Source organism: Nicotiana sylvestris, chromosome 5 (genome assembly GCF_000393655.2).
Source record: "Nicotiana sylvestris chromosome 5, ASM39365v2, whole genome shotgun sequence".
Lineage (NCBI taxonomy): Eukaryota > Viridiplantae > Streptophyta > Magnoliopsida > Solanales > Solanaceae > Nicotiana > Nicotiana sylvestris.
The window spans coordinates 76,400,905-76,411,948 of record NC_091061.1 but is presented as its reverse complement, the minus strand read 5'-3'; the positions used below and the strand labels follow the sequence as shown (position 1 = coordinate 76,411,948).

The 11,044-nt window shown below is 37.8% G+C and overlaps 1 long non-coding RNA gene across 1 annotated transcript; it reads left to right on the top strand.

Moving 5' to 3' along the window:
* Window positions 1-310: 310 nt before the first annotated feature.
* Window positions 311-10,264, top strand: LOC138891237 (uncharacterized). Its single transcript, XR_011407604.1, has 2 exons — window positions 311-843; window positions 9,724-10,264. It is a non-coding gene; the product is annotated as an uncharacterized lncRNA (long non-coding RNA).
* The last annotated feature ends 780 nt before the right edge of the window (window positions 10,265-11,044 follow it).

The window sequence follows — 11,044 nt, the reverse complement described above, 5'->3', positions numbered from 1 at the left end:
AAGTGCATCATTTAAATAAATAAAAATCAAAAATTGCATTCTTATGTTAATTAATTAATTAGTTACATTAATTCATCATTAGGCAAAATAAATGAATAGGCTAGCTATATAAAAAATTAGATTAAACTAAATTAGAGTCTAAAATGGCTAACATTGCAAAAATCAAGGAAGAGAAAGAAAGGGTTTTGATTTGGTCTTGTTTTTAATCAACGAGTCCAAACCAAACTCCACCCCCAGCCCGCGACCCGAACCAGCCCAAGACCCCGTCTCATTAAAACCTACGGATCTAGACCTAACAAAAATCATAGAACTTTTCTTAGAGGAGCACCGTTTACTCCAAGAAAAAGATCAGAACCTTCCCTCCCATTTTCTTCTTGGTTCTCGCCTTCACACACAGAAATCAGACCTTCCCTTCCCTTCCTAAGGAAAACCAACACAAATTGGGAAAAGAAAAAATGTTGCCTCGTCCTTTTATGGCATTGGCACTTCTGCCTAATTCTTTCTAGGCAAATCGAGAAGCTCTCACACCAAAAAATCTTATGTATAAAATCACCCATATTTCTTCCAACCTCGAAATTTTTCTTTAATTCCGAGTGCTTTAGGATTCATCATTATATGACTTCTCACTCGTATTCCGTCTTTGCTGTCAAAAGAGAAAAACAAGAAAAGGGGAAAAGACAAAGTTGTTTTGAAATTTCAGCATGCTTGGTTGATTGTATTTGGGGTTTCAAAGGATTTCGAGCCATAGGACTGTTGTTTGCTGTGATGTTTCTGTTGATCTCCATCCTTCATTTTTGCTTTCATTTGGTTGCTTTTTTGGAGTACTGCTGCCCAAGAATTTAGGTACATACCTCTATGAACTTGTAGGATTTTTATTTTAATCCATCTTCTTTATTCTTCTATGAAATTCAGATGTGTCTATGTGTGGTTCATGATGTATGTTTTGTGAAATGCTCTCTAAAAGGTGCAGATGATTTGAATAGTGGGTTTTAACTTTGTCAACTTAATTGTCGCTCATAAATGGTTTTCCTCACATATTATCTTTTATTCCTATATAATAATTTGTTTAAGTTTCCATTGAACAAATTTTCTTTTCTTCCTGAATGTCGGCTAAGTCATGTATGGTAGGGAAGCATTTAAGGCCGTTGGTTTTAGTTTATAATTCATTAGTTAGTATCATTGTAATTTCAAGACCCCATTTAAGTTGTTGAAAATACTTGGTTATTATAAGTATTAAAAGTAGTTACTAATTTTTTTATAATCATGTTAAATGGAATTGATATTAAGGTTGTATGAAGCAATATGTTGTTTGTGTTAGGTGGAGGAATTGTAGGTAGCGGTCCTTAAATTTCAAGAAATGTTGCACCATTCATCAGTCCTTTGTCCCTTCTGCCTTTGGCTTTCTTTGTAGGAAGGAGAGCAATTTATTTTGTCTAAATTAGAACAGTGATTTCCCCAAAAGAATGCAGCTTCTCCCCCTTTCTAATTTCACATTAAATTTTGATAGTTTGGGTCAAGGAAAGAAGCAAAGTTGTTATTTCGTATTGAGCACTTTCAGTAGACCATTTTTGTATTTGAGAGGCTACTACTTGTGATTAAAAGAGAAAATTGTATGGAAAATCCCAAACATAGAAAAAAATAATCATGAGCATCAGTAGTTCGCTTTAGTTGAATACAAACCTTTTAAAATAAATTGAGGCGTGCCATCTATAGATGAATCCTATAATCTATGGCCCTCACATAAATACAAAACTAGTGTAGAAAACACTTATGAACCTCGTAGTGTTGCTTTAGGCGCGATTAATAAACCATTGTGATTATGGTACGGTTCCCGTGACATAGTTACGATGATTAATTTCCAAATTCGGGTGTGCATTTCATGTGATCCGACCACAACAACTTTGGATAATAATAATAAATAAACATGTCGTGAATCGCGGGTGCATTTCATGTAGCGTGGTTTGCGGTATGTTCAAAAACGACAAGTGTACGACAATCATAACTTGTTCAAGAAATAATTCCATAAATCCTAAAAAGTGGTTTTAAATAATTAAAAGCGGCTAGAAAGTTAAAAATGCACAATAGGTTTTAAATACATAATAATCAGATAATTATGCCAATTATTAACAATTGAGCGACCGTGCTAAAACCACGGTACTCGGGAGTGCCTCACATCTTCTCCGGGGTTAACAGAATTCCTTACCCGATCTTCTGTGTTCGCAGACCGTAAAAATAGAGTCAATTTCCTCGATTTGGGATTTTAAAATAAACTGGTGACTTGGGACACCATTCATTATTCCAAATGGTGACTCTGAATAAATAAATAATTCCATTTCGATTTATGTCACTTTAATTGGAAAAAATCCCTTATGTCCCCCTCGGGTAAAAAGAAGGTGTGACAGCTCTGGTGACTCTGCTGAAGATCATAACCCAGAACTTTTGTTCAGGGTTCAAGAATTCGAGCTTAGAATAACTGTTATAATTGGCTTTTATTTATTATATGATTTTTATTGTATGTTTGGGCCTAATGTGCTAAATGTCGCCTTTTATCGCTTTGATATTATTTGAACTGTATATAAACTGTTACGAAACCCTTCTCTTCTCATCTTTGGGGATGTGCACGCTGGCGTGACTCCTTTTTTGTTAGTGTCACACCTTAAATTAGAAAGAGGCTCGGACAAGTTACAAAGCCGGATGACATTTTGGTTCCCGGTACGTAGCCCCCCCGGCTCGAGTTGTCCACTCGGGTACACCAAGTCTAGAACAATATGCCCAGGTTTTAAACCCATAATAACTCAGCCTCATGCCGGATCCCTAGTAGGAACATTTGTTTGCATCATGTGCATTTGACTTTGGGGACTCAACACAGGGGTTTGGTCCGTCTAGGACAGGTGTACCCAAATTAAAAAAGATCATCCTAATGCATCTTACGTGCTACTTGCGCATCTGTTTGTTTCGGTTTGTGTGTTGACCGGCTTCTAGAAAAAAAATAAAAAAAAAAGGGTGAGAGGTAGGTATCTAGAAAATTCTGAAACTCTGCCGAAATTCTGAAAAAGAAAAGTCATTTCAAAATAAGCCAAAATTTTCAAGTGCCATATTTCCTTTGTTCTGTCAAAACTGACCGAACTACGCGGGTCTGATTCTCATCAGATGTGAGATACGTAGGTAAACCTCATCGATTCCGGCCCCAATTTTCAGAAATCCAAAAATATTTTCCTTTAGTTCCTTCTTTAGAAATCTCTCCCTAGAAAATTCAAAAAAAAAAGAAGTTTTTTAAACTCAAAAAAATAGTTTCCTTCTTTTTGAAGTCTTTCATATGGAAAAAAAGTAAAATAAAAATATCAAAATCCAAATACGGGTTTCCTTTATTTTGAAGTATTTTTCTCAAAAAATTCCAAAAAAATGAATTAAAAAAAAATCATTTCCTTGTTTAAAAGTCTCTCTTTCAAAAAAAATTTGAAAAATTGAAGTCCCAAAAATATTTTTGTTTTTATTTAGAAGTACTTTTGTAAATTTTAAAAAAAAATAATAAAAATTCAGACATCCAAAATATTTTCTTAAAAGTCCCTCTTTCAAAAGTTAAGAGGCAACATCCAAAATCCAAAAAATATTTTCTTTCTTCTTTAGAAAAAAAGAAAACAAATGAAAATTCAAATAAAAATATTTTATTTTTACTTTTGAAATTCCCAAAGTTCAAATCAAAAGCAAATGAATTTTTAGAAGTCTTTCTTTCAAAAACAAAACAAAATCAAAATAAAAAAATCAAAAAAAAATATTTCCTTTCTTCTTTTTAAAGCATTTCTTTCAAAAATTCTAATCGAATTTTTTTTTAGTTTATTTACTCCATTTTCGATATTCTCGAACTACACAAGATCTGATTCATACGGCGCCATGATAAGTAGGCAATCCTCATCGGATTCGATCATAGCCATAAAATTAACTGAGTGAAAAATAAAGTGAAAAAAAAAAAGAAAAATAAAAGAGTGACAAAAACAAAAACAAAAAAAAAGAAAAGAAAAGAGAGTGACAAAAAATAAAAGAGCGGCAAAAATGAGATGAAAAAAATCAAGAGTGATTAAAGAGAGGCAGAAATAAAAAGAAAAAGGGGTACATACTGAAAAGGTTAACTAAGGCCGGGATGAAACATGCAACCGTTCAAACACATGGTAGAAACGTTTAACTGTTTAGGTGCATTGCATCCAACGTGCGATTTTCTATCTGTTAAGCGTCTCAAAACTAACAAGGTTGTTGGGTGTGCGAACTAGCCAGGTTTTGTTGGTTGGTTTTGTTGGTAGTCTAGCCTCCCCTCTTTCACAAGATCCAAAGGCATAGATTGCTTCCGCAAGCAATCTACCAATCATCGGTCCTGAGGATAGCCCGACATCGGCTATTCTGCAGCTAGAATCAGCAGCTGCTGAAGAGAATAAGATGTTGCGTCTCCGCATATTGGAAATGTAGGATGCCTAGTATAATGGTAGGGAACCGCCAAGTGCAATTCCTGGGTTTCCTGAATTAATCCCCAGGTCTTGTGAGGTTATCAACGCCCTTGTGCCCAACCCGCTCATCCCATGCGGGCACCCTCCAATGCTGTCCAATGTTCCTGGCATGCCTTATGTGGTTCGCCCCCAGGCGCCAGTTTCCAGGGCACCTCCAATATTGTTCTCTGCAGCACCAGTCTGCACCAGAGCACAACTAACTTTACCACGGTCGTATGTTGAACCTCCAATGTTTACCTTTCAGGGTCCGCAGCTTCAATCAGAAATAACATATGTGACCCCATACTCTTTCACTCAACCTCCGCAATATGATCTCTCGGTGGAGCAAGAAAAGGTTGTTAAAAATCCCGAGCAAGAGGAAATGGCTCGGAAGATGAAGAGCTTGGAACAAAGCCTAAAAAACATGCAAGGACTGAGTGGCCAAAAGAGTGTCTCATACTCTGACCTCTCCTCTGTATGTTTCCCCATGTCCACTTGCCAGCTGGCTTCAAGATGCCAAAATTTGAAAAGTACAACGGGCACGGAGATCCGATCGCTCACCTAAAACGATATTGTAACTAGTTGAGAGGTACTGGTGGAAAAAAGGAGCTGCTAATGGCCTATTTTGGGGAAAGCCTCTCCGGAATTGCTTCTGAGTGGTATACGGATCAAGAAATTGCCCATTGGCATGTGTAGGACGATATCGCTCGAGATTTTGTCCGCCAGTTCCAATATAATATGGACATCGCTCCCGAAACTCCTTGTCCAATTTGAAAAAGAAAACCGCGGAATGCTTCCGCGAATATGCTGTCAAATGGCGTGAGCAGGCTACCAGAGTAAAGCCTCCAATGGATGAAACTGAAATGGTCACGGTCTTTCTGCAGGCACAAGAGGCTGACTACTTCCAGAACATGATGTCTGCTATGGGAAAGCCGTTTGCTGAGGCTATCAAAATTGGGGAGATGGTAGAAAATGGGCTAAAAACGGGTCGAATCTTGAGTCATGCTGCTTTTAAAGCCACATCACCAGATGTTCAAAATGGTTCAGAGGATTTAATAAATGGAAACGGGAGAGAAGAAGGAGCCATGATGGTTTTGAGCCCGAGGGGGACCCGCAGGTCATTCAGCCGATCATATATGCTTCCTAAGGTCCCTCAACATTATTATCCTCTTCAAGATACTGCTTATGCCGTGGCACCACCTCCTTATGCGGTGATGAACGCACAACCTTACACGCGGCCACAACATCATACACAAAATCGAGCTCCACCTCCCATAAATGCCCATCCTTACCAAGCTCCATATAATCCCCAACTAGATGTTCCCCAGTACAATCCTCGCCAAAGAGAGCCTTTCAGAAAGAATTAGTTCACCCCTATTGGTGAATCGTATTCAAGCTTGTTTCAAAAGCTAATCTATCTAGATCTATTGCAGTCAGTGGCCCCGAACCGGCCAAACCCTGACTCCCCAACGCACCGAGCTGACGCTAGATGTGAATACCACTCTGGAGCAATGGGACAATGTACAGAGGATTGTTGGACCCTCAAAAAGGCAGTTGAAGATTTGATTGAAGCTAAAAGAATTGTTTTTCAAGATGAAGAAGATCTTGATGTGATGAACAATCTGTTGTCTGCCCACAAAATGGGGCCAATAGTCGGAATGATTTCTGAAGATGAGAAATTTGATCCGGCACTGAAGGCCATTGCAGCCATTGCCGAGACAGAAGAAAAGCCAAAAAATGGTTGCCAAGTATGAAAGTTCCCCATCAGACGGGAGTCTTAGTAGCCAGTCTTGCTATCTTTTCTGCGTCCGGATTATCTCAGGGTGTGATCCGAATGTTTTACTTTATTGTCTTACTTTCCGATGTAAACCCTTCTATCTTAAAAAAACTGGAAAAAAAAATCAAAAAATCGAAAATCAAAAATCAAATGAAATTAATATTTTATTGTCCAGGAATGTCTCTTTTCTTAATCTTGTCGTTTTTCTTATTCTCTTTTTAGTTCCGTTAAATGCAGATTTCAATAACATGACATGCTTGCGGACTTCATGCCCAGATCCTAAAACGCTGTCAGACTTCGAAATAATGAATCAAGAATTTGAATGCAATGAAGATAAGTTTAAGGAAATAAAACAAAGACTCGGAACATCTGAAGGAAAATTGGTTCCAGATTGGAAAGGTCCAAACATTACAACAAGAGTACTGCCAAAAGAGTGCGTTGTATTTGGGACACATAGAAGGAAATGTCCTTGAAACAACTATCAAGGCAAATGCAGCCAAAAAGTACTATGTTGGATCCTCTATATAACATTAATGTTCTCCGGTTGGGATGAAAAAGGCTTTTATTCTCGCTACCCAAACACTATCAACCCTTTGCAAACTCTTTGAGCCGGCTCCTATTCTTTGATTACCCTCTTTGGAGCTTGGAAGTTATTATTGAGAAAAATGAAATGAATGATAAAAAAATGAATAAAAAAAAAGAAGAAGAAGGAAAATACAAAAAAAAAAGGGCGAAAAGAAAACGAAATGAAAAGTGAAAAAAGGGAAAAGGAAAGGAAAAATTAAAGAGAAAACAAAACAAAACAGAAGAAAAACAAAAGAAAAATCTAAAACAAAGTTCCCTGAACTACGTTCGACTTGATTCTGAAAGGATACGTAGGCAACATCTCTCTGGGGTTCAGTCATACCAAAATAAAAATCCAAATCCCCTCCCCCCCCCAAAAAAAGTGAAACTCGGGCAGATGTTATAATTGTTCGGCGATGTTTTCGCCTGAAAGGTTCCAAAGTTATAATTCAATCCAAATTCTTTTTACCCCAAATCCTGTTCAAGTCCTTCCGATCGTTCAAAATAGGAGGATACAGTTAGTTGGATCCGATACAACAAAATGAGAGAAATGAAATGAGAGAGTCTTATTGGTGAAAACCCACACAGGCACCGTGAGGCGACAGTAAGCAGAGAAACTAGAAATGAGAGAGTCTTGTTAGTGAAAACTCACAAAGAGCACTATAAGACGATAGTGAGAAGAGAAATGGGAGTGGTCAGCTAGTAAAAACCCGCAAAGGGCGCCCCTGATCGAAAAGAAGATCCTCACAGCCATCGGCATCGACAGAGTCTTGGCAAGGTCTCTCGATTTTGAGGCAAAAGTTGTGATGAATTTCTAAGAGTCAAATGGTTTACACAGATCAGACATCCAGTCCAAAAGGCATGTCAAGTTCATTGAAGTCCACATGCACTCCAGATAAGTCATTCTTTCTTCTCCTCAAAAGGGATACCTCTCGTCTAAATTCATTGTTCATTTCATTGTTTGTTTTTCTTTGAATCCCTTTCGGTCTAACTCTATTCCGAAATAAAGACAAAGAAAGGATGACAAGATTGATTTACTGGGCTTTTGTTTGATACGAGCCAATATTCAAGAAGATACCCAGCCTCGGTAGGTGCATCGAGTCGACCTCGACTGGCCATGATGGTCGATGCTTTGAAATAAAAAGAAATTTCTGAAAAGAAAGGAAATCAAAGTCAAATGCCCACAAAGGCAAAATAAAGTTGGAAAAGGTTAAGTCTCACGTGGCTAACCGTCTCGACAAAAATTTGAAAAGCCAAGGTACCCCAAATGCTCTGAAATTGAAGTTGGAAGAAAGAAACCAGAAATGAAATGCCTATAAAGGCGAAAAAAAGTTGGAAAAGGTTAAGTCCCACACGATTAGCCATTGCAGCAAGTTTGAGGAGCCAAAAGTTCCCCAATGCTCCGAATGGTTAAAAACAAAAAAGAAAAAAAAAGAAAAAAAAAAAGAAAAAGAAAAACAACAAGTCAAAAGTAAAAGGCCTACGAAGGCAAAATAAAGTCGAAAAGGTTGAGTTCTACCGACCAACCGTCATGGCAAAATCTAAAAAAAAAACCCAGAGGTTCTCAGGGCCTGAAATGAAATCGGTCCCCAGGAAACGAGCCGTTGCAATTGAGATCTTCATCAAAGAAGCCGGGCCGAGATCAAGTGATTGAAACAATCAAAGCCACAAAACCAACCACTATTTCAAAATAACAATTGTTCTTTGTTTGAAAACATGAAACATGTGCAATCCAAAGCAACCTTGCAAGAAGCAGGTGCCACCAAAAGAAACTGCGCAAGGGCTAGAAACAGTTTTGAAGCAATAATCAATCCAAAAGGAAGTCTCTTCTAAATTCTTTCCTGCATTCTTACTCATTTGTTCAAAAACAAAAGATAGAATAAAATTCAAAAACATGGTAGCCTAGGGTCTCCACTCCCTAGTCACTTTTTCAACATAGGGTCTCCACTCCCTAGTTGATTTTATTTTAGACATAGGGTCTCCACTCCCTAGTCACTTTTTCAACATAGGGTCTCCACTCCCTAGTTGAATTTACTTTAGACATAAGGTCTCCACTCCCTAGTCTGCTTTTCCATCATAGAGTCTCCACTCCCTAGTTGAATTTACTTTAGACATAGAGTCTCCACTCCCTAGTCTGCTTTTCCAACATAGGGTCTCCACTCCCTAGTTGATTTTATTTTAGGCATAGGGTCTCCACTCCCTAGTTGATATTATTTTAGACATAGGGTCTCCACTCTCTAGTCCGCTTTTCCAATATAGGGTCTCCACTCCCTAGTCGCTTTTCCAACATAGGGTCTCCACTCCCTAGTTGAAGTTATTTTAGACATAGGGTCTCCACTCCATAGTCGTTTTTCCAACATAGGGTCTCCACTCCCCAGTTGAAGTTATTTTAGACATAGGGTCTTCACTCCCTAGTCGCTTTTCTAACATAGGGTCTCCACTCCCTAGTTGAAGTTATTTTAGACATAGGGTTTCCAATCCCTAGTCGCTTTTCCAACACAGGGCCTCCACTTCCTAGTTGAATTTATTTTAGACATAGGGTCTCCACTCCCTAATCACTTTTCCAACATAGGGTCTCCACTCCCTAGTTGAATTTATTTTATACATAGGGTCTCCACTCCCTAGTCACTTTTCCAACGTAGGGTCTCCACTCCCTAGTCTTTTTTCCAACATAGGGTCTCCACTCCCTAGTCTCTTTTCCAACATAGGGTCTCCACTCCCTGGTTGATTTCATTATAGATATAGGGCTCAACTCCCTAATCTCTTTTCCCAAGGATACACAATCCTGATTTTATTGCTTTCAATAAAGAAATAGTTTAGATTTATTTACAAATAACTCTCGAAATTTTCCTAGTGATAACTGGGGCAGAAAATTTCGTTCGTTTGTTTGCTTTGGTACTTGAACAGGTTTTCACCATGAGGCACAAGGTTTGAAATGACCAAAAGAAGAAGTCTCAACCCAAATAAAAGAAAAGAAGTTGAACTCTAAGTGTAGAAGCGGAGAAAAGATGCAGATTGCCCAAGATAAGATTGAAGTCACAAGTTTCGCATTGTCCCGCCTTGATCCGAAAAGCTGAAGAAGAATGAACCAGCGGTTGCAACTAACAAGCATCAAGATTCAGATCAGAGTCTACAGGAAGAACCATTCAAGACTGAAGATCAAGCTTTAGAAGGTTTATAGATATGAATCTTGTAACTCGTGGTTGATAGGCTTAGCTAGTTTAGCTTTTCATCTTTCCTTTTGGTGTAATAAGGAGCTCAACAAGCAGAAACAGCAGTAACAGCAGTGAAATAATAGTTTCTCGGTAGTCCCAGCTACCAGAACTTCAGAACTACACCGACCTGATTTCTTTATAGCCAAGGATATGTAGACAACCTCTGAAGCAAGGTTCGGTCAAACTTTTTCAAAATGCTAATGGAGTTTCAAACAGGCAAAAATTGCTCGTAATTTCTCACTTTATCTTTGCCCGAAAACTCTTCATGTTTCCGAGCAAAGAGGGGCAGCTGTGAACACCTAATTTTTGCCCTACATGAAAATATCTCCTAAAAATAGACCAAAAATAATTTTAATTAATTTTTAGGAGTTTTTCTTTATTTAGTTGCATTTCATGCATTTTTAATATTTTAAAAAATTATAGAAAAATTATAAAAAAATTATCACATTTTGATTTCATGTCATCTTAGGTTTAATTTGCATTTAGGAATTAATTACATTGATAAGTGCATCATTTAAATAAATAAAATCAAAAATTGCATTCTTAGGTTAATTAATTAATTAGTTACATTAATTCATCATTAGGCAAAATAAATGAATAGGCTAGCTATATAAAAATTAGATTAAAGTAAATTAGAGTCTAACATGGCTAACATTGCAAAAATCAAGGAAGAGAAAGAAAGGGTTTTGATTTGGTCTTGTTTTTAAATTGGGCTAATTCCTAAATGGTCCAATTGATTTTTAATCAACGAGCCCAAACCAAACTCCACCCCCAGCCCGCGACCCGAACCAGCCCAAAACCCCCTTCTCATTAAAACCTACGGATCTAGACCTAAAAAAAATCATTAGACCTTACCTTAGAGGAGCGCCGTTTACTCCAAGAAAACGATCAGAGACCTCCCCTCCCATTTTCTTCTTGGTTCTCACCTTCACACACAGAAATCAGACCTTCCCTTCCCTTCCTAAGAAAAAACAACACAAATTGGGAAAAGAAAAAAAGTAGCCTCGTCCTTT